The 26,075-nt window shown below is 35.5% G+C and overlaps 1 protein-coding gene across 2 annotated transcripts in view; it reads left to right on the top strand.

Annotated features, from left to right (window-relative positions):
* Positions 1 to 1,135: 1,135 nt before the first annotated feature.
* Positions 1,136 to 26,075, top strand: part of lingo2 (leucine rich repeat and Ig domain containing 2) — a 908,701-nt gene continuing 883,761 nt past the window's right edge. For both annotated transcript variants that reach the window (XM_030145716.1, XM_030145715.1), the window contains exon 1: positions 1,136 to 1,858. The gene's annotated coding sequence lies outside the window, so the exon portion shown is untranslated. The remainder of the gene's footprint in view (positions 1,859 to 26,075) is intronic.

Raw genomic sequence — 26,075 nt, 5'->3', positions numbered from 1 at the left:
GGGCGGACGTGCATGATGGATTGAATACAGTGGGCAAGTGACCCTGCCAAAGGCGTTTCTACATGGGGCTTAGAGCCTTACTGACAAGGTGTTGATGAGATGCAACCTTGCCTTGATAATATCAAGGTCATTGCCCTGTCGCCAAGGCCAAGTAAAAAAGAAAGCGCTTTGTAATCTTAACACCTATTTCCTTCACTCAGAGTTAGTGACTTAGAGGTTCAATCATCGAACTGTACAACTTGTGATGGTGTAAAGGATAACACATGGCAATGAAAGAGAAGGTAAACAGCTTATTTAGAGTCCAGGCTTAAACACTGTAATTGCTTGTTCCATATTCACAGTAAATGTGTGAAAACAGCATGTATTGTTGCCATACTGTTCTCAGCACATGACAAATGGAGCACACTGAGATACCGTTGGAGTGGGAGGCTTTTTCAGGCTTTTTCCTTCCTGTTTCTCAGTGTTATTCACATTATATCATTATGCTTTTCCTCAGGGCTAATGATCACTATCTACATCCAGTATGTACACATGACGATAACAAATTTGGGCATATAATTATAATATGGTTATCTGCCGCTGATATAGAATACTGTATGTAATGGGCTTGTTTCTGTGTCATATGCTGGCGTTCTCTTCTTTTTTTTTTTTGCTATTTTTGTCCTCCTCTTCATTCACTCCTGACAGCCGGTCATGCGACTGCATTAAACAAAGAAGTTAGGACAAAAGAGGCGAAAAAGATGCAAAAAAACCCCCAACAACAACACAACTCCATAGACGTTCACAGTGTTCAGTTAACGAGGATGAATGAAGCAGATTAGATTGTGTCTTGGCTCGGTGCTGTTTTCCATATACTCCCCGCTCCTTTTTTCTCAGAGTGTATTTAATTTTACATATTTATCAGGCGTTATTTGTTTCTCTGAGGAGGATGGGCGGTGAACCTTTCTGTCTGACATGGCTGGAAATGGCACAGCAGTAATTGTCAAAAGCCAGTGCTAGAGAAGTGCATATCTGTGTGTGTTTGAGAGGGAAGGAGAGGAGGAGAGAGAAAACGAAAAGGGTGGGGAGGTGCAGTAGGAGGAAGGGAGGGAGCATGTCAGAGAGAGAGAGAGAGGGAGAGAGAGAGCGAGGGAGACGGAGCTGGTGAACGAGCGGCTCGCCTCATTCCGCTGCTTTCTCAGCATCCATTCTGAGACCCTATTCCGGAGAGGAGAGAGCTATATAACAGGCAAATTGGAGGAGCTAAAGGGAAAAAATCCACTGAAGAGGGAGCGCATCAAGGAAAATAACACCTAATCAGGGCTTACTGGCATCTGCTATCATCTCTAGTAGGTTTAGCAGAGGTGTCTGAAAGTTTCCATCCGGGGGAGGACACCCTCCCCTCGTTGTGGGGATGAACAGTGGATGCTGAATTTCATTCCTGAAGGCAGGAGGAGAGGAGTGAGAGCACCGGCTGGATTCACTTGCAGTGGAGGGCTGGTAGTGCGCACCACAAGAGATCCTACAGTGCCTGTTTCTCTCTCTGGCACGCATTTTTCAGTAGAATACATAACGTTATTTCACTGTGCCAAGGTGGAATATCAGCTGGACGCAGCCCACAAGGAAATTCTCCCAAACCAAACCAGGGAAGGAGAGTAGCATGGATTATGTACAGAATCAATGAAGGAGGTTTTTTTCTTTTTTTTTTGCGTGTTTTTTTTTTTGTGAACAAAGTAAGTTCTAATCAGAGAAGGCTTTGAATTGGGTTTTAAATCGGACAGACTTGGAGGATTTCCGCTTTGTTTCTTTGTTGTGGAACAGCACAAAGCTTCAGACAAGATTATCTTGTGGACTATACGGTCCTGGATGTTATTTCAAGGTAAGAACGCATCCACAGGCTTTTGGATATATTAATAGCACATTTCAGGCTTTCGGGAGAGTAGACTGCAAAAATCCCTCGCATCAAAAGATACAGCCAAGGAGGAAAAGTGTGAGAGGGAGATGGAAAAAATGTCCAGTATTTAGGCAGTTTTACAGACGGCAAAGTTGGGATGTGCGGTTTAGGATTTTCCAGCCACATCTAATGCATTGTTATTCTTTTTTTTGTGTGTTTTTTTGTGTTTATGTGAAGGTGGAGTGGAATGTATGTAATGTATCTGCATACTTGTATGTGTGTGTGTGTGTGTGTGTGTGTGTGTGTGTGTGTTCGCTGAGAGGAGAGATGCCTGTCTGCAAAGCAATTCATCTCTCTGTTTCTTTGCTACATAGCGGTTATCACCAGGGGAGGCTGCTCGTGGAAGGGGCATAATTGCAGTGGCTGTTTGTCCACGTCTTTGCAACAGCTACTATCTGTGAGCGCGTGGAATTACTTTTATACTGTAGTCACATTTTATTCATAATGGTGAGTGGCTCTTTGCATTTGAAAGGAGCTTGTGTGTGCGTTTTATCCCGGCTCACAGAGAACTGATTGTGTCCAGGATTACACTATGTTCAGTGTCCTACATTATACCTTCATCTTCAATTTCCCTCTATATGTAAGTTTGACTGGGAAATTCAAGACCGGCAATGCATCTCTCCCTCTCTCTCTCTTTTTTTTTTTCTGTCTTTATTTTGTGTCCTTCCTCTCCGAATGCTGATACAGTAAAAAATGCAGTACAGTAATTCTCATATGACTCTGGCTTGCCAAGTTTGGTTTTGCAGACAGGAATTATAACTGGATTAAAAAAGCTTATTTGTTAAATTTCTTTGGGGACGAGTGTATCTGCTGCTCTCTTGATCGATACTAGACAAGTGCGAGGCTACCTCCTTTTTTTTTTTGTTTTTTTTGTAAAGGAAAGGTTGAAATATTTATGACTGCATGCGCATCCTGTCCATCGCCTCTAAAATATTTAAAAATATTTAAATATAAATAGCCGTCCCCTAAGCTGTTCGAAACCCGAGCAGATTATATACCGTCACCTCCTCATGTAACATGCAAAATAGTCACCATTTAAATGCCTTTTGCCTGTGGACATGAAATTTAAAAAAAAAAAAAAAAAAAAAAAAAAAGAAGTGTCTCTCCTCGTGCAGAACATCCACTGGGGGGAAGTGGAGCCTGATAGGAAGTTGTTGACAGCTCCTGTGTGTCTGTTGTCGACCGGCTTATAGGTGGCTCAAACGGGGCATCGGTTCCACATTGCGGATGATACAGCGAGGGGATGTTTGTGCACAAACGGTCTGTTGAAGTTTAATTTAGCATTCAAGCTACGCAACGTGTTTGCTTCCCCTTTAAACAGATGCAAACCTCTCATCTGCCCACAGTGTTCGTTCACTCTAATGAGCTGCGTTCACTGTGTGTGTAATGTGTGTGTTTGTCATATATGATTACGGATATGTACATATATGTGTAAGAGAGCATGAGAAATTGAAAGGGAGTTTCTGAGTGTATCTGGTATCTGCGTGGGTGTGTATTTGTCCAGAGCTCTGAGCTTCATCCCTTTTGATGTTTTATTGAGTGTTCACCATGGTAGGACTGACGCATTCCCTCTGATATGGGGTAGCATGGTTAAAGGAGAGCACTAAGACATGCTTTGCTTTTCCTTGTATTTCCTTTAACTCTGAATTAGCAATGCTGAGTCTGCCTCTTTCAAGCCTTTGGATATGGTAAATGATTTGGATCAGGCTGTGTACGTGCATTGATGTGAGATGTTGTGTGTGTGTGTGTGTGTTTGTGGAGTGTACATGTGGGCTTTATGCACCGGCAGTATGTGTGGATGTTCAGGTGCAAGGGCCTGTTTGTGTTTTTATAATCCCCTTATCTCCGTGCAAAAAGGAATATACAGTATGTAGCCTGTTTTCCATTTTCTGATGAAGCCACAGGATTCAAAGAGCAGGCCCTCCATTTTCAGTGGCTTCACCGCTGAATCACCGGATGGACAGAACAGAGGGGGCTCTTATTCAGTCCTATTGACAATATGTTTATGGGCGCTTCCATGAAACTGGACCCTAAAAACAGGACACGGGGGCTAAAAATTCAAACCAGATCAAGACTCATGTTATGAAGCAAGTTTGGAAGCACTTTAGGTCTATTTACTGAGAGAAAAGAGAAACTCTTCTTCAGATGAGACATTTTTATATTATTTTACATTATACTTAATATAAAAGTCTGCATGTAACACAGTCAAAAGGACACGAAAATTACGCACTACAATTTTTTTTTTTAATATCTATTTTTTCTCTCACAGGTACATTTTGGGATTTGAAGTAAATATGCAAGGCAGAGTGTTTCACAAAAATGACCGCTGTTGCAAAACCATTTGCAATTTATGTGCATTTAAATGGGCAGGTTCCGCATGTAACACAAGTGGACACGATGGGTTCCACACAAAACCTGGAATGAGATTGAGATTCATGAAAAACCCACATGTCTGGATTAGAAAAACAACTAGGATCATCAAATTTAACAGTGTCTTCATTTATAGTGCTATAGAAGAACATTGTTATTATACTTTTAAAATAATGGTGATGTTTTTTATATGTATGTTCTTATCAGTTTTAAGTTTGTTTTTAGTCCTGACTTTCATTGTGTTTATTATATATTAGTGTGGATGTACGGCTGTGATTTCCATTTTGTAGAACTTCTGCCGCTGTCATGGCCACGACACTCTTGAAAAAGAGATTTTTAATCTCAATGAGCTTTTTTTCCTGGTTAAATAAAGGTTGTGAAATAATAAAAATAACACTGTCAAAAGGACATGAAAATTACACACTACTATTTGTTTGATTATCTTTATTCTCTCACAGGTACATCACACTAATCATGTAGAGGGCTTCAAAACTCATGTATCAAATATGATACATTTGGCATTATAGGGTTGAAAATAAATCATTACTGAGATAAAAGACAAACAGTTTTTCAGATATAACATTTTCATTTGACGTGCATATAAAAATTAGCATGTAACAGGTTAAAAAGGACACAAAAATTATGCACTACTATTTTTTCGAATATGCTTTTATTCTCTCACAGGTACATTTTGAGAATCGAAGTAAATATGCAAGGCAGAGTGTTTCACAAAAATGACCGCTGTTGCAAAACCATTTGCGATTTATGTGCGTTTAAATGGGCAGGTTTCGCATGTAACACAAGTGGACACGATGGGTTACATACAAAACCTGGAACGAGACTGAGATTCATGAAAAACTCACATGTCTGGATTAGAAAAACCACTAGGATCATCAAATTTAACTGTCTTTATTTATAGCGGTATAGAAGAACATTTCAGTAACATTATTATACTTTTAAAATAATGGCGATGTTTTTTATATGTATGTTCTTATCAGTTTTAAGTTTGTTTTTAGTCCTGACTTTCATTGTGTTTATGTATATTAATGTGGATGTACGGCTGTGATTTCCATTTTGTAGAACTTCTGCCGCTGTCATGGCCATGACACTCTTGAAAAAGAGATTTTTAATCTCAGTGATCTTTTTTTCCTGGTTAAATAAAGATTGTGAAATAATAAAAATAATAACACTGTCAAAAGGACATGAAAAGTACACAATACCATTTTTTTGATTATCTTTATTCTCTCACAGGTACATCACACTAATCATGTAGAGGGCTTCAAAACTCATGTATCAAATATGATACATTTGGCATTATAGGGTTGAAAATAAATAACTACTGAGATAAAAGACAAACAATTTTTCAGATGCAACATTTTCATTTGACGCGCATATAAAAATTTGCACGTAACACGTTAAAAAGGACACAAAAATTATGCACTACTATTTTTTCGAATATGTTTTTATTCTCTCACAGGTACATTTTGAGAATCGAAGTAAATATGCAAGGCAGAGTGTTTCACAAAAATGACCGCTGTTGCAAAACCATTTGCGATTTATGTGCGTTTAAATGGGCAGGTTTCGCATGTAACACAAGTGGACACGATGGGTTACATACAAAACCTGGAACGAGACTGAGATTCATGAAAAACTCACATTTCTGGATTAGAAAAACCACTAGGATCATCAAATTTAACACAGACATGTTTTCAGATCAAATGCACTGATACCTAGGTAGTTTTTCCTGTCCCAATTTTGGTCCTATTTTTGGACCCGATATTTGAGAACCGAAACGTTGCTATTCTATATTAAAGTTTTTTGCATGTTGAACGGACAGTGTGCGGGATACCTGTTTTTTTTTTTTACTGCACTCGTACCTCATGTTCCCACCCACCTATCCCCTGTAGACTCTTTAGGTGTGCACCAGCCTCCAAACCTAGATATCAGCTCTGAAATGAAACTTTTAGGAGCTATTTTTGTTATTATCATTATTTTTCTCCAAACAAATGTACCTTTAGTTGTACCAGGCATTAACATGAACAAGAAATTGAAGAAAACAAGGGCAGCTTCCATAAATTTGAGTTGTGAATATTTGTGAAGTTCCCCAGGATCCACTGGAACATTAACCCCTGTGATCCTATCATGCCAGAAAGGCTTAATTTACGTACCCAGTGTAGAAAGGAACACATCTGAAGCACATTTCTGACAGATTAGAATCGAATAAATGTATTTTTCTGGGGCACTGACAATATGTTGACATGATGAAGGAATCACAGGAAACAGATTTTGATGGCAAAGATGTTGGGTTTTTGATTTATTACTTGAAGGAGCAGACTGAATTACTATGCACACACACACATACACACACACACACACACACCAGTGGGCAGCTGAAATTTGACACACCTGCTTCCATGTGTAATAAATCATTTATAATCATATGTGCCGTTTCAGTTCGGTATCAGCGAAATATCAATTAGAGCTGGCAAATCACCTTTATTTCTTCAAATGGTGTCGTTAGTGTTTTTGGCTCATTGTGATTGAAGCCATGTAAGGGTTCATTAAAATGGATGCTCCATCGATATTATTAATTACCCCGTGCACCAGTGAAGCAGTGTGTATTCTTTGTACTTGTGTGCATTGTGTGATTAGCATAACTTGTGAATATCTAGAAATGGTTGCATTTTGATGCATCTAGCTCCAGGACAAACCGGACCAGTTGCAAAAACAGGTCATCTCCGTTATTTCCCACAGGGGTTTGCATCCCCAGCACAGATGCATTCCATTGATATGTTTTGTTAAATATGTCATATCTCATTTACAACCGCTTCAAGGGCATGGAATATGATTATAAAACGGGCAAAGTAGGAAAGAAATGAAAAGATATTTTGAGTGTGTGTGTCGGAGATGGTCATTTTCAGCTGCTACGGCGCATAAATAAAAATTAAATAAATAAATAATTAAATTAAATTAAAGCATCGTCGTTAAGGAAAGGAATCAATTATGTCAAAACATTTATTAAAAATCCGAACAGATCACTTCATTAAAGATAATAAAATGTCTTAGGGGTTGTCATAACTACACTGTACAGGAGATAATCGTTCATGTGTTTGTAATGCTGAGCTGATTGTTTTGGGGGTTTTTTTATACTTTATTTTTGACGGATTTTACTTTTTTTTTTTTTTAATCAATTGTTTTAATACTTTATTGTAAAATATGGACATAAAAATAGACAAAATAAACAAAAAAAAAAAAAAAAAAAGACAGACCACTACAATTATAGCATCCAAGTTCAATCTCCAGACAAACAAAATACAAACAGGTTCAGGACAAATTGGGATAAGATTATACAAGTTTAAGGATTTCTGTGATTAACATACACAGTCCATTTTACCCAATATTTTTGACATTTATCAGCAGTGAGGCTGAATGAGAAGGTCAGCCTTTCCATGTCATAAATTTCATTCACAACAGATGTTCAGTCCAGAAGTTTTGGGGGATCTTCGCACAACCGTTTTCGAGTTGTTGTTTTTTTTTTTTTTGCCCCTGCTAATCATATTAACAAAAGATTTGATCAGTTTTGTATTTATTTTTGTTGTGCATCTCCAAAAGTACAATACAAAAACCAAAAAAAAGAAAGAAATTCATATTTTATGATACAAGATTTTGTGACACACAAAGTATACGCCCCCTCCCCATACCAACCCAACCTGGATCTCAAAATGCGAAAACCACAAATAAAAACAAATACATGTGTTTAGATGAAAATGAATATAATTTACAGATATAAACAGGTGATCAGGATAGTCATAGACAATTATGTTGCACTGTTTCTTTAGCCAGATTTTAAATTTTTTAACAAACGATAAAACAAAAATGCAAAGACACAAGAAGAGCATCAACAAGCACAGAAAAGGAAGTATCAAACGGTAACAAAGTGGGTCAATGACAGGTGTAAGAAAATATCGGTACTGGAATATATCACAATATTTCACTTCACGATACTGTATCGATGTTTTTAGGTATTTATTCAAATGCTGACATGACGGAGGTTCATTTTTGTTTTTTTGTTTTTCAAGCTCTTTTATTTCCATATTCACATAGGTATTTTGTTCTGTTGTTTGTATACTGTAAAAGTAGTATTATGATATTGCAGGTCATAAATGTAGATTTTTTTGAAATTGATAACACTGTTTTGTTAAATAATGCATAGTTCAAGCACCCTAAAAGCACTTTTTACTGTCTGAAAGAGGCAAATGTTTGGTTTTTTTTTTATTGAAAAGGCATATAAATAATGTTCTGATGTTGGATGATTCAGGGACTGAACACTGTGTAATTCTTTTCACAATAGAATATGAACGTTTAAGCAGGATCTTAAACTGTAGTGTCTGCAAAACTTTATTTATTTATTTATTTATGTGGTTTTTGTTTTTTTTTTTACTGGTAAAGCTGCATGTTAAACTTTATTCATCCAAATGCTGCACAATAAGTTTTTCCAGAAAATAATCTTTTAAAAAAAGAAACAAAACAAAAAAAATCGCCTCATTAACTGTATCGTGATATATCACGATATATCTTATTGTGATTTGTATTGTATCGTCAGATTCTTGCCAATACACACTCGTAGTCAATGAGTCACAATATTATCCTATCATAAGAGGGTTGCGTTAGCTTAGGTATTGTCCTGTTTCAGTCCATGTCAGATCATACAGATATATTCTCAAGTTCTATTTTTTTCCCCAACTTTATTGAAAATATGTGCATACAAAACATGGAGAAATTTTGAACAAACAGCAAGATGTTAAAAGAAAAAATCATCCAAACAAATAAATTAACATAATGCAAAGGCTTACAGACGCAAAGAAGAATTAATAATAATAATAATAATAATAATAATAATAATAATAATAATAATAATAATAATAATAATAACTTAAAATATAAGTATCCAAGAAAAAAAAAAAACATCAGAGTAAATTCAGTCCATTTTAAAGAATTCTTTATAAATTGTCAGAATGCTTGTGCTTTTCTTTTTAAAAATAAATTCCAGTTATTTAATATATTTTTCAAATTCAGTCATAAAGACTGTAAAATTTGGGCATGTTTTGGCATATTTACTTTTGTGGATGTGAAATTTTCCATATAAAATGATTAAATTGACAATAAATTCCAAATTGCGTATGTTATGTTCAAAATATGTATGAGTTTGATTCCATTCATTAGCTTTAGAAAAAGGGTTATGTGTTTTCACCCGACGTACATAGAATCCACACATTTTCAGGTGTGTATGAGCTCATTCGATACCATCTCACCAAGGACCGTCCAGCTCAGGGCATGAATTTACTTGAAAATATCATGAGGAGACTTGCCTCCTGCAGGCTACAGCTCTGCTCCCACTAATTTTTTATTTATGAATTTTTTAAGTTTGGCCCTCAGCGAAATTTCATCATTTTTGTGATTCTTTACACGTGTATTCGAAGCCCTACCTATTGCTTATTTTCCACTGGACTGGTTGTAATATGTACTGAACATTCATATGGTGGAGTTCTATTAATACAGTCAAGTTTGATTAAAAGATGAAGTATTGATTAACAGTAAAGATGGTTCATTTTTATTTATTTCATTATTTTAAAGCAGAGGTCTCAAAACATGTGGTCCGGGGGCCAAAACCAGCCCGCCAAAGGGTTAGGGGTGTAAGAAAATATCGGTTCTGCAATATATTGTGATATTTCATTTCACAAAACTGTATCGTTATTAAAAAGTACTGTATCGATACTTTTAGGTATTTATTTAATTGCAGATATTGTGGAGGTTCATTTTTGAGTTGTTTTTGTTTATATTCTAATTGTTATTTAACACTCTTTTATTAAATAATGTTAGTTCCTTTGTTGGGATTGCACAAAAATAATGTTATGATGTTCGTTATGAACTAATAGAATATGAACATTTGAATAGGATCTTAAACTGTAATATCTGTAAAATATAATTTAAGTTTTAACACAGGAACATTTTGTGATATAGCATCAGATCCTGTTGTCATCGAATAAAAATGTGTTTAGTATTTGTGCATATTTTTGGTTTAATTCAATTCTTCAAAGGAAATAATCATTTAAAAAAAAAACAAACAAACCAAAAATTACCTTTTTAACAGTATCATGATATATCGTGTCGCGATCCTAGTATTGTGATTTGTATCGTATCGCCAGATTCTTCCCAATACACACCCCGCCAAAGGGTCCAGTCTGGCCCATGGGATGAATTTGTGAAATGCAAAAATTACACTGAAGATATTAATCATTTTAGTTCCGGTTCCACATACAGACCAATTTAAACTCAAGTGGGTCAGATCAGTAAAGTACTATCATGATAACCTATAAATACTCACAACTCCAAATTTTTCTCTTTGTAAATGTAAATATTTTCATGTCATTTTACTGTATTTACACTGAAACAGATTTTAATTTCACAAAAACGCGAATAACCTGAACAAATAGGAACATTTTGAAATGTCTACCAATATAGATAATAATTACACTGGTCAACAACAAATTTATTGGGCCGGACCAGTACGGTAATAGCATTATAACCTATAAATAATGACAACTTTTTCTCTTTATTTTAGTGCAATAAAAAACATTAAATTATGAAAATATTTACATTTACAAACTATCCTTTAACAACAAACGTGAATAACCTGAAAAAATGGAAATTTGTATGAAAAGTAAGTGCAGTTTTAACAATATTATGTCTCAGCTTATCATTTATACATGTGCATGACACACAATGTAACAAGCAAAATATTGTTAAAATTGATATTGGAGTTTGGAACTAAAATAAGAACAATTTCTCATTCAATTTCTCATTTGCCCAGGTGATTATTTACTTACTAGTTCTTCGACCTTCAACTGGACTAGTTTTGTTTCAAAAGAGCAAAACTAGTCCAGTTGAACCTGGTCAACAACAAATTTGTTGTTTAAGTTTTTTGAGCTGATTTAGGATCATTTTGGTGTGCTGAATCCAAAAATCACATTCATTTTGCTCAATCAGGTCAACTTTCTGAACTATGCTACATATTGGCTTTTTAACATTTTTGCTTACATTTATGGGCATTTTCACATCATATGATACAAAATTCTTTCATATTTCTTGCAATAAACGAGTTCTGAAGATTTTACTTTTGCCAATTTATGATTAATGTTTTTTTTTTAATATTACAGGTGAATGAAATGGCTTCGACTAGAAGATCTTGCAAAAAATAAGCCTGATGTATTCTGCTCCATCTGCGGTGAATACACCATTGTACCTAACAGGAATCAAGTCACAAGTTTCATAAAGTGTGCTTACCAATCTTATTTTGGTATTAATTATTATATTTTGTGAGAAGATCAAATTTTTCAAAAATCAAATTAGCAAAAAGAAACCTGACCTGATTGAGAAAAACAGATGTCATTTTTGGATTTAGCGGTGCAAAATGGTCCTAATTCAGTTGAAAAAACCTAGACAACTTGCAAAAAACATTTTTTTGTAACCCAGTGTTATACATCAGCTTTATAAAGCGCTTTTCTAGGTACTCAAAGACGCTTGATTTTCTTAGATATTCTGCCTGTTATTAAATCTTTTGTGTATTTGTAGATCCACTGTGATCTGTAAGTTGTCATACACATGTGTAAATGATAAACTGAGGCAGAATATTGTTGAAATTACACTTAGTTTTCTTAAGAAATTTCAGTTTCTTCATGTTATTCACATTGCTTTAAAGGATACTTGGTAGATGTAAATATTTTCCTCCCATAATTTAGCTTTTTTCGCTCTAAAACATAGAGAAAAGTTTGGAGTTGACATTATTTATATATTATTATGTTATTATTTCACTGGTCCGGCCCACTTCAGATCAAATTTGGCTTAATGTGGCCCCTAAAATGAGTCTGACACCCCTGGTCTAAAGCATCCATGAACACGTTTTCAGTCCAGTGAAACATATGCAGTTGGTTTGAATACACAAACAGCAATCATCAATAACCTCACATAAGGAACTGCAGTAATCTACAAATGCTAACAGTTAGCTAAACTCACTTAATAATACATTATATGATGTCTAATGCAATAACTGTGAAAGTTATACCTATTTAGGGTCGCAATTGAGTTTTCAATGCTTAAATTTTTGGTTAGAGGACAGAGCTGTGTCATAAAAGAAAAAAAAGAACAGTACCCAGAAGCACAGCGGCTTATTTTTAGCCTGTCCATTAAGGACATGGGGGAAAAATCAATGATCACAGACTGAAACACTGAGACACTGAAACAATTTTGCTTCTCTTTATGACCTTTGGATGCAGTTGGGAATATGGACTTTGTGAATATTAGATTCAGACTTGGTCAGCGAAAGAGTCGTTAGAGTATGAATGAACAAAAGGCTTTTGTTGTGTTTTCCATTAGTATAATTGAAGACTTGATGGTAAAACTTCATTAATGTATTTTATTTATTCATAGTTTAACCCATTAAGACCCATGTGTTACTTTTGTGTCACTTCCCAAATGAATTTTTCTCTCTATTTAACCTTTTTTAAGTGATTTATCACCATTTATTATAATATTGTCCTCTGTATTTAGCATGTTTTCCAGTGAAAATCAGGTATTTTCCAATGTTTAATAGATGTTCATAGAGGCTCAGATCAAAGTTGATGTGTCATAATATAAGAAACACAGAAAAATGAAGAAAATGTGACTTTTTCTCAAAATCTGTCATTAACTGAACAAGTGTGTCCATTAGGGATGGAGTTTTTGTGGTCTCGGTCTTGTCGTGGACTCAAGTCATTTGGTCTCGGTCTTGTCTTGGTCTCGACTGTCTTTGGTCTCGGTCTTGTCTTGGTCTCAACTCTCTTTGGTCTCGGTCTCAGTCTTGTCTTGGTCTCGGTCTTGTCTTGGTCTCGACTCTCTTTGGTCTCAGTCTCATCTTGGTCTCAGTCTTGTCTTGGTCTCGACTGTCTTTGGTCTCAGTCTTGTCTTGGTTTCGACTCTCTTTGGTCTCAGTCTTGTCTTGGTTTCGACTCTCTTTGGTCTCGGTCTCATCTTGGTCTCAGTCTTGTCTTGGTCTCGACTCTCTTTGGTCTCGGTCTCGGTCTTGTCTTGGTCTCGACTGTCTTTGGTCTCGGTCTCATCTTGGTCTCGGTCTTGTCTTGGTCTCGACTCTCTTTGGTCTCGGTCTTGGTCTCGACTCTCTTTGGTCTCGGTCTCATCTTGGTCTCGGTCTTGTCTTGGTCTTGACTGTCTTTGGTCTCGGTCTTGTCTTGGTCTCGACTCTCTTTGGTCTCGGTCTTGTCTTGGTCTCGGTCTTGTCTTGGTCTCGACTCTCTTTGGTCTCGGTCTCGGTCTTGTCTTGGTCTCGGTCTTGTCTTGGTCTCGACTGTCTTTGGTCTCAGTCTTGTCTTGGTTTCGACTCTCTTTGGTCTCGGTCTTGTCTTGGTCTCGACTGTCTTTGGTCTCAGTCTTGTCTTGGTTTCGACTCTCTTTGGTCTCGGTCTTGTCTTGGTCTCGACTGTCTTTGGTCTCGGTCTCATCTTGGTCTCAGTCTTGTCTTGGTCTCGACTCTCTTTGGTCTCGGTCTCGGTCTTGTCTTGGTCTCGACTGTCTTTGGTCTCGGTCTCATCTTGGTCTCGGTCTTGTCTTGGTCTCGACTCTCTTTGGTCTCGGTCTCATCTTGGTCTCGGTCTTGTCTTGGTCTTGACTCTCTTTGGTCTCGGTCTTGGTCTCGACTCTCTTTGGTCTCGGTCTCATCTTGGTCTCGGTCTTGTCTTGGTCTTGACTGTCTTTGGTCTCGGTCTTGGTCTCAACTCTCTTTGGTCTCGGTCTTGTCTTGGTCTTGACTCTCTTTGGTCTCGGTCTTGTCTTGGTCTCGACTCTCTGGTCTCGGTCTGGTCTTGGTCTTCTCTTGGTCTCGGACATTGGGGTTTCGATGGGATTTGTACAAAATCTGGATCATCACAGAATAGTATCATTATTTATTATGCGCCCTCTTCAAATGCAGCCAGAAGTGTATTACATTGCACACATTTTCTGAATGAACAACGCCAGCCCCTCACAGTCCACTAGTGATGTAGTTCTCAAAACCAATTTTTTGTGGTCTCGGTCTTGTCATGGACTCAACTCATTTGGTCTTCTTTTGGTCTTGATACCCTTTGGTCTCGGTCTTGTCTTGGGTTTTAATACCCTTCGGTCTTGGTCTTCCATTGGTCTCGATACCCTTTGGTCTCTGCAGTGTCTTGGTCTTGGTCTAGCCGGTCTTGACTACAACGGCAGTGTCCGTCCACTGTCATTGATCCAACTCCATGGGTTTTATGAACTATAAAATTACACAACATCAAGGTCTTGGGGAGGGGGGGGGGGGGTAGCAGTTTTGAAAAACTCTGGAAGTGTTATTAGGATAAAGTGCAAACACCCTGATGACAGCATTTCACCAATTTTTGATTGATGTCAGCAATCTAAGTTTGTCTAAGTTTGTCTTTTTCCCTTTCCTGTATATTTATTGGACAGAGATTTTTGCAACTTTAATCCAAACAGACCCAGTGCTACTTTTGTATCCGTTCCCAAATGTTTTTTTTTTTTTTTTTTTCGCTCTAGTTTAACTTTTTAAAGTGATTTATCACAATTTACAGGGTGGGGAAGCAAAATTTACAATGAACATTTAGTTGTTTTTTCTCAGCAGACACTACGTCAGTTGTTTTGAAACCAAACATATATTGATGTCATAATCATACCTAACACTATTATCCATACCTTTTCAGAAACTTTTGCCCATATGAGTAATCAGGAAAGGAAACGTCAAAGAGTGCGTGATTTGCTGAATGCACTCGTCACACCAAAGGAGATTTCAAAAATAGTTGGAGTGTCCATAAAGACTGTTTAGAATGTAAAGAAGAGAATGACTATGAGCAAAACTATTACGAGAAAGTCTGGAAGTGGAGGAAGCAACAAAAAACATACCAAAGCTTTTATTAAAGCTCTCAAATCCAAAATCCTAAAGGATCCAACCAAATCCATGAGAAAAATGGCAATTGAACTTGAGGTAGACAACAAGACCGTTAGAAATGCAGTAAAATATGATTTGAAGATATAAATTCTCATGACTTTCAATAAACTAATTGGTCATACACTGTCTTTCAATCCCTGCCTCAAAATATTGTAAATTTTGCTTCCCCAACCTGTATTACAATATAATCCTCTGAATTTAGCATTTTTCACTGTAAATCAGGTATTTTCTTATATTTAACTTCTTTTATTTAATTTAAATGTTTATGAAAACTCAGTAAATTCAAAGGTTGTTATATCAAAGGAGAGAAAACTGAACAAAATATGACTTTTTCAGTAAAATCTATCATTAACTGAACATAAACTCAGTGTCTCCAACCACTGTCATTTATTATAATATTATCCTCGGTATTTTGCATTTTTGTCAGTGAAAACCAGACATTTTCCAATATTTAATTTACTGATCATATACTTTAATCATCATATTGATATTACATTTGAGGGTTATTATATCAAAAACAGAGAAAACTTAAGAAAAAGCGACTTTTCTTGTAAAATATATCATAAACTAGAAGCACTCGGAGAGCGCAGACCTCCGTCAAGGCTGATCAGTGGCCCCCCCTGTGGGCCCCCCCCACGCCAAGGAGGTTATGTTTTTGCCAGGGTTTGTTTGTTTGTCTGTCTGTTTGTCTGTCCGTTAGTGTGCAGCATAACTCAAAAAGTTATGGACAGATTTGGATGAAATTTTCAGGGTTTGTTGGAAATGGGCCCCCCCGTGGGCCCCCCCACCCCCGATCACCACCAAAATTTAATCATTTCTTCCTTATCCCATTTCCAACAAACCCTGAAAATTTCATCCAAATCTGTCCATAACTTTTTGAGTTATGTTGCACACTAACGGACAGACAAACAAACAGATAAACAAACAAACAAACAAACAAACAAACCCTGGCAAAAACATAACCTCCTTGGCGGAGGTCACTAAAGCGTCTCCATCAGTCGTTATCGATCCAACTCCGTTAGTTTTACTGGAGAATCGACGTTGTAGAAGATGATGGTGTTTCCATGGTAACTACGGAGCCTCTGAATCATATCCGATGACCATGAAAAGACGACAAACTGCATTTTACACCAGTTATTTACATGTATCGATAGGATAAGTGGATCAGCAGGTATTAAACAGTTTAGATCAGTAGGTAGTTTTGGTCACCAGTGGCTGTTTGGGTCTTTATGGGTTAAACATATTCACTTTCTCTCTGTATTCCAGCCTGTTTTCAGTGCACAGCTTTGCATCTCCATAAACCTTCACATCATGGGGTAATATGTGTTTAATTCTTGCTGTCACTTAGAAACACATTAACATACTCATGCTAGCTATCACGAGGCACACATCTGTAGCGTATACACCACCAGCTGGCTGAGACAAACACAAGACCTTCTTTTAAATGGAGGTCTGGTCATCTGGAGACCAAGCCGTGAACGGATGTGGCTGATCTGTTGTCAGCCCCTTTGAATCCCTGATGAGGCGAAACACAATATGCTCCAACAGCTGGGTCATTTATGGAATATGCTTACTCATCATGGTCGACGGAGGAGAAAAGAATTATGTTTTAATAGACTGCACTTTACAGGGAAAAAAAAAAAAATTGCATTTTAATTTTAGCTTGCGTTCATTTATTGAAAGATGGTTTCCGAAATGACACGGAAAGAGACCTTTTGAGTAAAGACATCAACTACTGGGCTCATTCTGCTTGTACTATAGCAGTGAATGCAATAAATTATTTACTGAATATTTTTACAAAACACATATGTATAATAAATAGTATATCCCATAAAGACCCAGTGCTTCCTCTGTGGCAGATCCCAAATGAATTATTCTGTCTATTTAATCACTCTTCATTGATTTATCACTGTTTACTGAACTATTATCCTCTTTATTTTGTGTTTTTTCAGTGTAAATCATACATTTTCTTATATTTATTTTACTGATCATGTAAGTGTTAATAAAAGCTCAGATTAAAGTTGTTTTATTATGTCAGAAACGGAGAAAACTGACGAAAAAGTGACTTTTTCAACAAAATACATCACTAATTGAACATAAAACAAGTGTCTCCATCCACTGTCATTGATCCAACTCCACGGGTTTAACTGGTGAATCAATGTTATAGAAGATGACGGTGTTTCCATGGTAACTATGGAGCCTCCGAACATCCATATGGGTCATATCTGATGACCATGAAAAGATGACAAACTGTATTTTACACCAATTATTTACATGGATTGATAGGATTAGTGAATCAACAGGTATTAAACATTGACATCGGTAAATGCTTTTGGTCACCAATGGATGTTTGGGTCTTTATGGGATATGGCCAAAAGTATTCGGACATGTTGAAGTCAGGAAAAAGTCTCCCATTGAACTTCAAGGAAATCAGCATAAGCAGGACATCTTACAGCTGTAGGCATGGTGTGTCCCAATACTTTTGTCCATATAGGCTAAACTATAGGTTTTCTAGAGGCTTAGACTGTGTGTGATGGCTTTTCTTATTGTAATCTGAGTAGAAATTCTACATTTTTGCATAAATTTGGATTATATTATTGTGATATTTTGGCAATGGCTGATGAAGTAAACAATAGTCCACATTTTCCAACCTGTACATACACTATGAGGACAAAAGTATTTGGACACGTTGAAGGAAATGTTGATGTTTTTATCTTAAATCAGCATGAACAAGACATCTTACAAACTGTAGACATGATGTGTTATATAGTTTGTAAACATCAATATTTGCTGAAAGTTTAATGGGAGAGTTTTCTTTCTGAGTGAGGTGTGAAAAAAGTAGATGGTTTAGTTGTGGGTGAAAATTATTAGTCAGAGCATTAAAAATAGTTTAGAAATTTAGAGGTATGTTTAAAATCATCATACTCACGGATTTAAAAAAAAAAAAAAACAGAATCATTGTTGAAAGAAATCTGAGTCATTTTCGAAGCAAAGATGATTTAAACCAAACTAAATAATGAAATGATATTTATCACAATATAAAATGATATTATATTTGTCATTATTGTTTTGTATCCCAGACACCTGTTAGAAAAGAAAACACCTGAACTTACTTTTGTCCATATAGTTTATAAATATCAATATTTCCGTAAAGTTTAATAGGAGATTTTTTATTCCTCAGTAAGATGTGAAGAAAGTAGATGGATAGTTTTGGTAGAAAATTATTATTTATAGTCGGAGCAGGAAAATATTTTAGAACATTTAAAATCATAGTCATTGATTTCAAAACAAAACAAAACAAAAAAAAAAAACAACAATGTTGAGAGAAATTAAATAAAAACCATCTGTGAGGCATTTTGGAAGCAAAGTTAATAATTTAAACCAAACTAACCAATACAATGATATTTATCCCAAAATAAAACTATATTATGACATGTGTTATTATTGTTTTGTATCCCAGACCTCTGTTAGAAAAGAAACACCTGAATTCAATGTGTCCCAATACTTTTGTCCATATAGTGTATCTTCACATAAAAAGGGCTTTTCCCTCTATCTACCTTTTATAAAATATATAAATTAAATGCTTTTTTCCCCCACATAACTATCCTTCAAAAACAGGAAGTTAAACATGAGTCAAACTGGGTTAAAGGCAGTAACTCGATGTGTCCCAATACTTTTGTCCGTATAGTTTATAAACATCAATATTTCCGTAAATTTTAATAGGAGATTTTTATTCCTCAGTAACGTGAAGAAAGTAGATGGATAGTTTTGGTAGAAAATTATTATTTACAGCCGGGGCAGGAAAATATTTTAGAACATTTAAAATCATAGTCATTGATTTAAAAACAATGTCGAGAGAAATTAAATAAAAACCATCTCTGAGGCATTTTGGAAGCAAAGTTAATGATTTAAACCAAACTAACAAATACAATGATATTTATCTCAAAATAAAACTATATTATGACATGTGTTGTTATTGTTTTGTATCCCAGGCCTCTGTTAGAAAAGAAACACCTGAATTCAATGTGTCCCAATACTTTTGTCCATATAGTGTATCTAAATATCAAAGTGGCTTTTTCCTATATCCACCTTTTATAAAATATATAAATTAACCCTTTCATGCACGAATTATGAGAACCTTAATCAAATTTTTTTCCTGAGTGTTTTTATTCCTCTTTACGTATGAAAAAAACAATGCGATTGAAAGATTTCTTCTGAAAAATAAATTAAAATAATAAAAACAAAATTCAAAAAAATTCAAAAATACATGAAAATCATAATAATGAAAAACAAAAATTCTTATGAACCTATTTTTCATTATGTTGCAAAAATGTCCACTCAGCTGGACACCACATGTTTAATTTTTGATGCACATGAACATGAATTTACTGATAAATTGTGTGAAAACTATGGGGAGGGCTTGTGATTCTGGGGGTTTATGCTCAGGAGAGATCTACAAATTGTTACCAATTCATGTCAGAAAAGACGTGTAGTGTCTTAAAACTTTAATAAAGATATGTGTAAAAAAAACAAACAAACAAAAAACAACAACAAAAAGAACAACAAAATCCATGAATATACAAGAGAACAGCTAAAGAATAGCTGTCCACTGGAGTGACCAGTATGCATGAAAGGGTTAAACGCCTTTTTTTTCCCCCCACATAACTATCCTTCAAAAACAGGAAGTTAAACATGAGTCAAACTGGGTTAAAGGCAGTTAAAGACTCCATGTGTCCCAATACTTTTGTCTACATAGTGTATGATGGGTTTACATGTGTTTCTTTTTGTCTTTTTTTGCTATTTTTATGTTGAATAGAACCACTAAAAGAAAGGTTCACTCAGTGTGTGTCTCACATGTGCAGCAGACAAAGGTTTGGCCACAGAAATAAGGCGCAGCAGCTCAAAGGCTTGGTGTGTGTCGTCTTGTGTAGTTGAGAAGTGCTCAGTGACTGCTGGTGGCACTGTGGCCCTTTTAGGATACAGTAACAGAGAAGAGGCTGTCCAGGACACGAGCGCTGATATACCAACAGCTCCCATTGACAGTGACCTTGCAGTCGGTGTCACTTTGAAGTGTGACCTTACAGGGCCGGCTGCCGAGGGAAATAAGTGTCGAACCACCTTTGGCAAAGTCTCTGTCCATGTGTGTCGACAAGGAGCATTAGTTAGGGTCAGGTGTGAGGGAGCTGGCTAAGAATGGCAGGCAGAGGATGTCACACCAGGTGGCATTTGAGATAGAACAAGAGGAAAAGGGGGAGGGGGGGAGGAAAAGTCTTTGGGCGATTCCTCTGAAAAAAAGCAAAGAACAAACGCTTTCAGGAACTGTCTGCCGCCAAGATGAAGAGACCTTCTATTGTCCCCTGACCTGAACTTGTGCCTCCTGTAATATCTCTTTACACAAGCCTTGAAAGCTGCTCTGTTTAAGCACAAGCATACGATCTGCAAACTGGCTCCTGTCTTTGTGCATTCTGGACCGAATACTGCCACCAGCCATCTGCTGCAAACATATTTCACATGTCATTTGATGATTTCTTCTTTTTTTTACACAGAAGTTCTTGCAAGCAAAATAAGATTAACATTAAAAAAAAAGGCCCTAGTGAGGCATTTTAATGGGCAGTGTGCTGCAGCCGGAGAACACTATAATGAAAAAAGATAATTTAAATGAAACTAACTAATGTAATGGTGTTTATCCCAATATAAAACTATATGATGACGTGTGTTATTATTGTTTTGTATCCCAGACCTCTGTTAGAAAAGAAACGCCTGAACCCAATACTTTTGTCTATATAATACATCTAAATATCAAAGTGGCTTTTTCCTATATCCACCTTTTATAAAATAACAACATATATCACGTCATTTGATAATTTCGTCTTTTTCACAGATAAGTTCTTGCAAACAAAATTAGATTAACATTTAAAAAGGCCCTAGTGAGACGTTTTAACGGGCAGTGTTCTTCAGCCAAAGAACATCAAAATGAAAAAAAAAAAAAAAAAGATAATTTAAATAAATCTAACTAATGCAATGATATTTATCACAATATAAAACGATATTATGACGTGTGTTATTGTTGTTTTGTATCCCAGACCCCTGTTAGAAAAGAAACACCTGAATTCAATGTGTCCCAATACTTTTGTCCATATAGTGTATCTAAATGTCCTTCCTTTATGTTCAAAAAAGCATTGCATATACATTAAAAAGCATATGCACCTATATTTGAGAATTATTGCTGTAATTTGGGAAGAAGAAAAAAAAAAAAAAAAAAAAATAAATATATATATATATATATATATATATATATATATATATATATATATATATATGTAGACTACCAGGCAAAAGTTTGGACTCACCTTCTTATTTAAATGACATGAGATGGACCACAGATGGCCAACAAGAGCTCAGCATCATTTGGAACTCCTTCCAGACTTTTGGAAAACATTTCAGGTGATTACCTCATGAAGCTCATCAAAAGAATGCCAAGAATGCACAAAGCAGTAATAAAAGCAAAATGTGGCTATTTTGAAGAATGTAAAATATAAAACATGCTTTGAGTTTTGTCACACCTTTTTAAACTACATAATTCCATGTGTTCATTCATAGTTTCGATGCCTTCAGTGAGAATCTACAATGGAAATAGTCATAAAAATAAAGAAAAACCAGGTGAGTCCAAACTTTTGCCTGGTAGTGTATATATATATATATATATATATATATATATATATATATATATATATATATATATATATATATATATATATATATATATATATATAGTATCTAAATATCAGTGGCTTTTTCCTATATCCACCCTTTTATAACATATAAACATATTTCACATGTCATTTGATCATTTCTTCTTTTTTACAGATAAGTTCTTGCAAGTAAAATTACATTAACATTAAAAAAGGCTCTAGTGAGGCGTTTTAACGGGCAGTGTTCTGCAGCCAAAGAACATCAAAATGAAAAAAGCAAAAACATGATTTAAATAAAACTAACTATTGTAATGATGTTTATCCCAATATAAAAGTATATTATAATATTTGTCATTATTGTTTTGTATCCCAGACCCTTGTTAACAAAGAAACACCTGAACTCAACATGTCCTAATACTTTTGTCCACATAGTGTATCTAAATAAACTGGGTTTTTCCTATATCCATCCTGTTATAAAATGAAATATAAGTTCTTTAACATTAAAAAAGGCTTTAGTCAGACAGTTTAACAGGCAGTGTTCTGCAGCTGGAGAACATCAAACTGAAAAAAGGTGTTTCTTTTCTAACAGTGGTCTGGGATACAAAACAATAACGACCAATGTCATAATATAGTTTTATAGTGGGATAAATATCATTGCATTATATTGGTTAAATCAATGTTTATAAACTATATGGACAAAAATATTGGGACACGTCATGTCTACACCTGTAAAATGTTCTGTTTATGCTGATTTGGAATAAAAACATTAATATTTCCTAAAAGTTTAAGGGGAGATTTTTCTTCCTCAGTGAGAAGTTAAGATAGTAGATGGTTAGTTGTGGTAGAAAATTATTATTTATAGCCAGAGCAGGAAAATATTTTAGAACATTTATAATTATAGTCATAGATGTAAAAAAACAAAACAAAAAAAAAAAAAACAACCTAAAACCCAACAACCCAAAAAACATAAAAAAAAAAAAAAAAACAATGTTGAGAGAAGTTAAGTAAAAAGCATCTCTGAGGCATTTTGGAAGCAAAGATAACAATTTAAACCAAACTAACCAATGCAATGATATTTATCCCAAAATAAAACTATATTATGACATTTGTCATTACTATTTTGTATCTCAGACCACTGTTAGAAAAGAAACACCTGCATGATGAAAAATATTTGAGAAATTTAGTGGTAGAATATTTAAAATCATAGTCATGGATAAAAAAAACACACAAAATCAGTAAGTAAAAACGATCTCTGAAGTATTTTTGATGCAAAGGTAACACTAAATGTAATGATGGTTATTAAAATATAAACCTGTGACATTTATCAGTATTGTTTTATATCCCAGACCCGTTAGAAAAGAAACACCTGAACCCAATACTTTTGTCCATATAATGTATCTAAATATCAAAGTGGCTTTTTCCTATATCCACCCTATTATAAAATAGGAGATAAGTTATAAAATAAAAGATGATCTTATTTTTCTTACGAGAACTTAACATTAACAAGGCTCTAGTGAAACATTTTAAGGGGCATTGTGCTGCAGCCAGAGGACATCAAAATGAAAAAAAAGCCCCTAAATACACAACAACCTCTCCACTTACACCCCATTACTGACCAGCTCCTAATTAAGCATCATTAAATATTCACACAGTAGAATAACCTGTCTATATCCTAATAGCAAGGCAAGATTAATACTGCTTCTTTTTTAGCGAGGCCAACAGTAGAGCCATCCATTTTGTGTTTTGCCTTCCTCAGCCACTTTCGGATGTCCTTACAGCGACTTTGCCACCTTCGTTCTTCCCCCACGCCCTCACTCTTCAGCTGGGAAGCAAAGTATTTACAGTATTGACTTTTTAGCTCTTCAGGCACCAACAAAAAATACCCCCTGTCCTGTATCAAGGTGAGGGGCTACTTGCGTATTTAGCTCATTATCGTGAACTTTGCTTTATTAAACGACCCTTTAAATCACAGGTGTCAAACATGTGGTCCACGGGCCAAAACCAGACCCCTGAAAGGGTTCGATCTGGCCCATGGGATGAATTTAAGAAACGCAAAAATTATACTGAGGATGTTAATAATCATTTGAATTCAGGTTCCACACATGATCTAAAAAGGACACTGGTCTATCAGGAAAATGCTTCCAGAATAAAAGTAATGAAATTTTTACCACATGAGAGTCACTGATAAAGAAAAATCAAGTCAAAAATGCTGGTTGGCTGAACTTTCCAAGATACAGCCTTGGATCAAAATGTGAAATTCAAGAATTAACAAGAGAATGGGTTTGACTCAAAAGGAATATTTGTCTCAGAGCTACAAGATCTACTTCAAAACACTGTCTGCACATTAGAATACATTCACTTTACAGGTTCTATTTAGTGGAAGATTTATAAAACTATTATATAAATGTACATAAACCAATATATATGTGTAATAACACTTAATCATATACCTTGAAAACATCAGCAAACCGGCACTTTTGTCATTTATTTTCCGATTAATCTTATTAAAATACGTAACATTTAGCACATTTAATGTCTGAAGCAAATCATTTCTAAAAAATTGTAGACCAGTGGGATCAGACCTTTAGAATACTATCATAATAACCTATGATGACGACTCCCGTTTTTCCTCTTTGTTTTGGTACATGTACCCCAAAGTGGGGTACGTGTACCCCCAGGGGTAGATGGAAGAAGCCCAGGGGGTAGCTACTTGAAATTTTTTTGGAAAAAAAACATTAAATAAGTATAAAAGTGTACTTTATACAAAATAAATAGATAATTAATGCTGAAATATAAAACACAATACATACATTCATATAATAGTTTTATTGTCGGTCATCCTGTTTAAACTTTGGTAACATTTAAGAACATTTCTATTTTATGTTATTCAAGATGAGTTTATTTGAATAGCTAAGTAATTGTTTTTTTGTTGATGAAAGGTTCATTTATTATTGTGGGGCATCTGTGGGTCAGGTAGTAGAGCGGGTCGTTCAATAACCGAAGGGTTGGCGGTTCAAATCCCGCTCTGTCCTAGTCAGTCCGTTGTGTCCTTGGGCAAGACACTTCACCCTCCCTGCCTCCAGTGCCACCCACACTGGTGTATGAATGTTTGGTGGTGGTCGGAGGGGCCGTAGGCGTGAATTGGCAGCCACGCTTCTGTCAGTCTGCCCCAGGACAACTGTGGATACAGATGTAGTTTATCACCACCAGAGGGAGAATGTGAGAGCGAATGAATAATGGATCAATAATGTAAAGCGCTTTGGGTGTCTAGAAAGGCGCTATATAAATTCAATCCATTATTATCATTATTATTATTATTATTATTATTATTATTATTATTATTACTATTACTATTATTAATGAATGACCAATTTATTTATTTTTCTTATCAATGAAAGAGGGCACTTTTCAGTTTATATTTTGCACACACAATTTACTTTAAAAAAAAGCTTTTTTTTTTTTTTTAATATTACAGTTAAGTATATGTTGTTTGTTTACAGAGTTTTGAAAATATAAACAGACACCTTTGGCGCAGGAATTCATTTTGCCTCATTTTTTTTCAATCAAAAATGCTGAACCAAGAGTTGGTGGTACTTAGCTAAAAAAGTATATTTCAGAGGGTATTCCACTGTTACAAGTTTGAGAACCACCGTTTTAGTGTAAAAAAGTAAAATTACATGAAAATGTTTACGTTTATAAACTATCCTTACACAAAAAATGCGAATGCCCCTGAACCATGAGTTTGACAACCCTGCTTTAAATGGTGATGGCGGATGCGTAAACAGAATGAGAATACCAGCGGGAGTACGGAGCGGTGCGGACCGCCGCCAACAGAAATGAAAACGAAACTTATCCCTCATTTGTCTTTTCTCTTCCTGCTGAAGCTAAACTTTTAAACCTTACCAGTGAAAACGCTGCAATATTAGTATCACATTAGTGTTACCTCTGTCGTCTCCATGTTTATTATTGTTTATTATGTTTATTATCTTCTTCTTCGTGGTATTTGTCCAGTATGGGTAATTCAGAGCGGCGCCCCCTGGTGGATTATTTGACAAAC

This window comes from Sphaeramia orbicularis, chromosome 10 (assembly GCF_902148855.1).
Source record: "Sphaeramia orbicularis chromosome 10, fSphaOr1.1, whole genome shotgun sequence".
NCBI classification, from domain to species: domain Eukaryota; kingdom Metazoa; phylum Chordata; class Actinopteri; order Kurtiformes; family Apogonidae; genus Sphaeramia; species Sphaeramia orbicularis.
The sequence above is the reverse complement of the archived record's forward strand: the minus strand, read 5'-3'. Positions and strand labels throughout refer to the sequence as shown.